The sequence below is a fragment of the Canis lupus genome, chromosome 15 (assembly GCF_003254725.2).
Source record: "Canis lupus dingo isolate Sandy chromosome 15, ASM325472v2, whole genome shotgun sequence".
NCBI classification, from domain to species: Eukaryota; Metazoa; Chordata; class Mammalia; order Carnivora; family Canidae; genus Canis; species Canis lupus.
The window spans coordinates 23,948,503-23,955,739 of record NC_064257.1 but is presented as its reverse complement, the minus strand read 5'-3'; the positions used below and the strand labels follow the sequence as shown (position 1 = coordinate 23,955,739).

General features: G+C 36.2%; 1 protein-coding gene across 1 annotated transcript in view; it reads left to right on the top strand.

Annotated features, from left to right (window-relative positions):
* Window positions 1-7,237, top strand: part of PPFIA2 (PTPRF interacting protein alpha 2) — a 473,118-nt gene that overhangs the window by 28,018 nt on the left and 437,863 nt on the right.

Here is a 7,237-nt window from a genome sequence, read left to right as displayed (position 1 = left end):
ACAGTGCTGTGTGCATATTTATTGAAAAATATCTGCATTTAAGTGGATCGTGTTCAAGGGTTAACTGTATTATTTTGTTTTCCAGATGAGGTGTAGAGAGACTTACTGTCATGTCCAAGGTAAAACCTCAGTAAATGGTAAAGCCAAGGCATAAGCTCAGGCAGTCTGATCTCAGAGTTAACTTTTTTCAGCCTACCAACTATGAATTAAATTCCAGGTTCCAAATTTGGGAAATTTTTATATCGGCAGTTCTAATTTCTCTTAAAGTTTGGATAATCTGGTGACTAGATTTGTATTTATTCATGGAAACAATGGCTTTAAGCTGAGCAGCAGTTCACCCTTTAGACACATTTCAGCAAGGCTATCACAATTGTACTCATGGAAGCTGAGACTCTGAATGATAAAAGTGTTTATGTTCTTTTTATTTTGATTATCAGGATATTCAGAACATTTGTGACTGAGTAGTAATTTTCTTCTTCCTTCTGGTATTGATTTTTAATGTTCATAGCTCTCTAATGAGCATAATTTGTTGTGTGCATTTCTTTTTAGGCATGCCAAAGTCTTTGTAGGATGCTTTATTCGACTATTGTGCTAAAATCCCTTCTGTAATTGTATAAAGAACGTGGGTTTTAAATAGACATAAATTTTGTCATAAATAATTTAAAATGATTGCCATGGAAGAATATTAGAGCTTCTATTGTTGAGCTGTATTCTCCTTAAGTATGTGAAATTTATTTAACTAAAAAAAAATAGATGATATAATATTGATGCTATATCATGAAATTATGAAGAAAGGATACAATTGCTTTTTGACAATAGTTGTAAAATAATATTTTCCTAATGGCAAAATTGGGGGATATGCTTTGTGAGACCCCTGATTACAGCTACCTAATCACTGCGGGCAATCTTAGAGTTCAAATGGCCTTTGTGTGTGTGTGTGTGTGTGTGTGTGTGTGTGTGCATGTGCACACACTTATTAGGTGGAATGAAGTTAATATGTGTTAATAGAATAAAAATTCTGCGCGATTCACTCTACCAAATATAGAAAGCATAGTAACCATAACCCCTGCCCAGTTGAAGCTTAAAATGCACTGAGGAACATGAAAGAGTTTAGAATACATACAAAGCAAAATATATAGTCCTGTAGAATAAACCATGGTTAAGCAAAATTGATCAGGGGTGTTTTTCTAGGAAAATATTGGGTCAGCATGAAAGAATATTCAGACTTGGTCTTATCTAAAGGTTTCCCCATTTTACTAGTTATCTTACCATTTCCTCCTTTATTGTAGTACTAATGTCACTTATAATAGCTGCAGCTAGGCATTACAAACTGTCAATATTTTTGTCTTGCTAAGGTGTGACCATTTATCTATTTTATAATCACTTGTTTATTGAAGTTTCCAATTTGAGATTAAAGGGACATTTTATGTGCCAATTCTAATTTGTTTGTTATTACTACCAAACAGAAATATTTAATTTTCCTTCTGAGTGTATAGCATTTTATCATTTCTAGGAGCTTTGATTGGTCAGAGATCTTGTAAGTAATGGAAGTTGATTCTAACTAGATAAAGTGAAAAAAAGAATTTGAGATGTATACAAAGCAGTGCAGTCACAGAAAGGAGACCCAGAAGTTAGTTCTTAGAAAGAATAGGGACCAAATAAAATCCAGAGATGTGAGCAAGAAGGAAGGGACAGTTGATGGGTTATTTGCATTTGAGTTGAATCCCTTCCAGTTATTTTCAGCTTTTCTGACTCTGTTCAATATTCACATTCCCATGTAAAAGAATTGAAGCAGCCCACGTTGAGTGACAAGCTCACACCTTGGCTATAAGGGGGGAAGACTTTCATCAATAGTTCTAGTGTATGCACTGGAGAAGAGTAGGGTTCCAAAGAATCTGAGGTCTCATTAATAGAAGGGTGGGTTAAGTGCTGTGCAGGGAAACTGATAGATGACATTCCTGCTGGAATCTTAAATTCAATCAATTTTAGTTCTCTTATACGTGTGTAGCTCTTGGCTTTGCAAGAATGAAGTTAATACATGCATTTGACATGCAGACACAAATGTATTTAGTGCCAGTAATTTCAACCAATTTTTCCCCTAAGAAACATATTTTATAATCAGTTAGAGCTTTTTCTAGAACCATTTATCTTCCTAATTAAAGAATCCTGTTGAGAGCAACTGTCTGCAGAGAAGTAAGTAACAATTAGGGGATTCTATTTGAAACTTAAGACTTAGGCATATGTAGGCCATGCTTCCTCACCAATTATATCACAGGTTATTTCACAGGACTTGTATTTGACCTCTTAAAGTAGAGAATTTAAGAATACTTAAATTCCATTAAGTATTCTTGAGGTTTGCCAACTTTGAATATAATATATTATATATATATATATGATACAAATCTGATAGTAAAACAAACATCACACTTAAACTGTAAGCAAAGGAAGTAAATGCTCTTTTATACCTAAATATTCTATATAGTTAAAACAAGAATACATAAATAAATTATGTGTGCAATATATCAGAAATATATACTATTTTATCTATTTATTGTTTTTGTTTTTGTTTTGTTTTGTTTTTTAGAAAGAGAGAATGGGAGAGGAGGAGGAGAGGGAGAGTGACTCTTAAATAGGTTGAAAGTGTGGTGACAGCCTGATGTGGGGCTCAATCTCCCAACCCTGAGATCATGGCCTAAGCTGAAATCAAGAATCAGACACTTAACTGACTGAGCCACCCACAAGGCCCAGGAATATACTTTTTTAAAAGTCAGAGGACATATACATTATTTTGAAATGACTTTGTCCCAGCAGAATATTAAAGTATATATAATTGCAGGAAAGAATTGAGTTTTTATTCATTTATCCTTTAAAGATCTATGGTTAAATGCTGTTTTAAATATTGTTTTAATTAAACTAAGATAAAGATGTATAATTAAAAACTATAACTCCACCAAATGGATCAGTTTGACATAAATTTCTCTTTATTGTCAATGGTATCTCAGCATACTTAAAAAAAGAAGCATGACATAGAGATGAAAATTAGGCTTCTATTTCAAGGACATGTCCTCAGTAAGAGCTAATCACCACACTAAGAAGTTTTTAATAACAAATAATCAAGAAGCACCATTAGGATCAGAAACTTATATATAAGAGATTGACATCAGAATGCTATGTGGACTTTTTAAGGCAAAGCCGAAACTTTAGATATTATATTTTAAGAAGACAAACAAGGTATGGCTATGCATTGGAGAATATAAAAGAATTTTGAATTAGTAGAATTACAGGATATAGTTACTCTACATTAAACAACAACAACAGAGGGCTGAAACAACCAATAAATATTTCTATGAAAGCCACTACTAATATGAAATGGAATATTTCTTTCAAACTAATAGAAGCAACAGGATATCATTAGTGTTATTGGGTATTCATGTGCAGTGTCATTTTTAAATTGCTTTATAACTACTTACAGATTATCCTTCAAGGATGGTCTGCTATTCTCCATTCATCAACTTGAACATAAAATACTTTGCATTGGACCTAGTAGAACTGACAATTTATGGAGCTGTAGTCATCCTGGAAGTAGCTGACCATTGCATGTAAGGAAAATATGGCTCACTTGTTTGGAACCGTATCACCATTTCTCTTCCCCATGGTGATGGAATTATAGCTAGAGAGTAAATGCTAGGCTAATGCTGGACCATGAGCATGCATTCTGTGTACATCAGCCAGCTAGCTCTTGTCCTCACAAGTTTTGCCATTGTAAAGATTCAGGACTTAAACAAATGAAACCTAATATACAGAAACTGTTCAAATATTTATAGCAGAATTCTCTTCAAATGTATTAAATGGGAGGCTGCTTGCCATACATTTTTAGAACTACATCCTTGTCTTTTAGCTTGTGGGATTTTTCCACTGTAGAAATTCTCTGAAATTTGGGAGTTCGACCAGATAGCTTTTGAGAGACCTTCAGGTTCTAAAAGATACCTTGTGGAGCTTAGTGCTTTTTTCTTTCTTTTTTTTTAATAAATTAATTTTTTATTGGTGTTCAATTTACCAACATACAGAATAACACCCAGTGCTCATCCCGTCAAGTGCCCCCCCCCAGTGCCTGTCACCCATTCACCCGCACCTCCCGCCCTCCTCCCCTTCCACCACCCCTAGTTCGTTTCCCAGAGTTAGGAGTCTTTATGTTCTGTCTCCCTTTCTGATATTTCCCACACATTTCTTCTCCCTTCCCTTATACTCCTTTTCACTATTATTTATATTCTCCAAATGAATGAGAACATACACTGTTTGTCCTTCTCCGATTGACTTGCTTCACTCAGCATAATACCCTCCAGTTCCATCGACGTTGAAGCAAATGGTGGGTATTTGTCATTTCTAATGGCTGAGTAATATTCCATTGTATACATAAACCACATCTTCTTTATCCATTCATCTTTCGATGGACACCGAGGCTCCTTCCACAGTTTGGCTATTGTGGACTTTGCTGCTAGAAACATCGGGGTGCAGGTGTCCCGGCATTTCATTGCATCTGAATCTTTGGGGTAAATCCCCAACAGTGCAATTGCTGGGTCGTAGGGCAGGTCTATTTTTAACTCTTTGAGGAACCTCCACACAGTTTTCCAGAGTGGCTGCACCAGTTTACATTCCCACCAACAGTGTAAGAGGGTTCCCTTTTCTCCGCATCCTCTCCAACATTTGTGGTTTCCTGCCTTGTTAATTTTCCCCATTCTCACTGGTGTGAGGTGGTATCTCATTGTGGTTTTGATTTGTAATTCCCTGATGGCAAGTGATGCAGAGCATTTTCTCATGTGCATGTTGGCCATGTCTGTGTCTTCCTCTGTGAGTTTTCTCTTCATGTCTTTTGCCCATTTCATGATTGGATTGTTTGTTTCTTTGGTGTTGAGTTTAAGAAGTTCTTTATAGATCTTGGAAACTAGCCCTTTATCTGATACGTCATTTGCAAATATCTTCTCCCATTCTGTAGGTTCTTTTAGTTTTGTTGACTGTATCCTTTGCTGTGCAAAAGCTTCTTATCTTGATGAAGTCCCAATAGTTCATTTTTGCTTTTGTTTCTTTTGCCTTCGTGGATGTATCTTGCAAGAAGTTACTGTGGCCGAGTTCAAAAAGGGTGTTGCCTGTGTTCTTCTCTAGGATTTTGATGGAATCTTGTCTCCCATTTAGATATTTCATCCATTTTGAGTTTATCTTTGTGTATGGTGAAAGAGAGTGGTCTAGTTTCATTCTTCTGTATGTGGATGTCCAATTTTCCCAGCACCATTTATTGAAGAGACTGTCTTTCTTCCAATGGATAGTCTTTCCTGCTTTGTCGAATATTAGTTGACCATAAAGTTGAGGGTCCACTTCTGGATTCTCTATTCTGTTCCATTGATCTATGTGTCTGTTTTTGTGCCAGTTCCACACTGTCTTGATGACCACAGCTTTGTAGTACAACCTGAAATCTGGCATTGTGATGCCCCCAGCTATGGTTTTCTTTTTTAAAATTCCCCTGGCTATTGGGGGTCTTTTCTGATTCCACACAAATCTTAAAATAATTTGTTCCAACTCTCTGAAGAAAGTCCGTGGTATTTTGATAGGGATTGCATTGAATGTGTACATTGCCCTGGGTAGCATAGACATTTTCACAATATTAATTCTTCCAATCCATGAGCATGGAATATTTTTCCATCTCTTTGTGTCTTCCTCAATTTCTTTCAGAAGTGTTCTGTAGTTTTTAGGGTATGGATCCCAAGGCTAGTTCTATCGTAAGTTAAAGTCTTTTTTTCTTTCAGATAACCACATGACCAACACTCTTAATTTCCTCAGGTCTCTTCTCAAATTTTGTAATAATCAAAATTAATTTGGACTTCCTTAATCACTCTATCTAAAAAGGCAATCTCTATCCACATCATTCTCTGTCCCCCTTCACCCACACAACCATGTCATGACCTGGCATATTAAATGTTAATATGTTTAGTATTCATCTCCCTCCTGTAGTGCATACTGTTAGTTCCCTGGACAGATCCTCCTACTAACCATTCCCAGATACTCCTGTTTCTTTGTCTTGACAGACTTGCCCTCAAGCCGAACAGCAGCTATCTCTCCAGTGAGTGCAAAAAGTCCACCTCCTTCCCTCAAGGGGCAGCCGGTGGTGGTGCATTCTTACTGCATATTTTCTCTGTTGGATCAGTGAGAAGCCAGTCCCCAGCTAAGAATATTTCTTGCTTAGATTTTCTGAATCAAGACCTCCATCCCCTTCTTTTTTCGGCCTCTGTTTCTACAGAACTTGACCCAATACACTACTTTGGAGTGTAAGCTGTCTGAGGTTAGACAATTTGTCTCCTTTATTCACTGACACATTCTCAGCACCCAGCCTGGCATCTGTAAATATTTAAGTGATTTAGAATGACTATCTTAGTCTTGAAGGCCCTAGTTATTTTAGGTGATTTGAGACTCCTTCTGTATTGGGTAAAGACAAGCACACAAACAAGTAAGTCTGTCAGCTTTATCTTCTCAATTTGCAAACTTCTTAATGTTCAATTAAAATGGATTTCATCAATGTATATCTTTACTATTATTTTCAACCAACATTGGATTTTTTGAAGTTCTGTGTGATCATTTAAGCCAAACTATGACTTGTGGGTCAAATCCAGCCCTGTTTTGTATTACCCATAAGATAAGAATGTTTTTTACATTTTTAAATGGTTGAAAAAAGATTTAAAGAATTATGCTATTTCATGACCTGTGGAAATTGCATGAAATTATAATTTCAATGTCCATAAATAAAGTTGTATTGGAATAGAGCCATGATCATTTATTCATGTATTATCTATGGCTATTTCATGCTACAAAGGAAGAAATTTTTAGTAATTGTAAGAGACTATACTTCCCACAAAGCCTAAAATTTTACTCTCTGGCCACTGCAGGAAAATGTTTGCTAATCATTTTTTGTAGGTGTAGACTCTCAAGTTGTCTCACTACCTCTTGGATTCTTTTCTTTTTCTTTTAAAAATTAATTTACTTATTTGAGAGAGAGATAAGGAGAAGAAGCACAAGTAGGGGGCTGGGGGGAGAGGGAGAAGCAGGCTCCCCATTAAGCAGGGAGCCTCATGTGGGCCTCCATTCCAGGACTCCTGGATCAGGACCTGTGCTGAAGGCAGACACTTAACTGAACTGAGCCATCCAGGCATCCCTACATCTTGGATTCTTATACACAATTTTATTATACTTC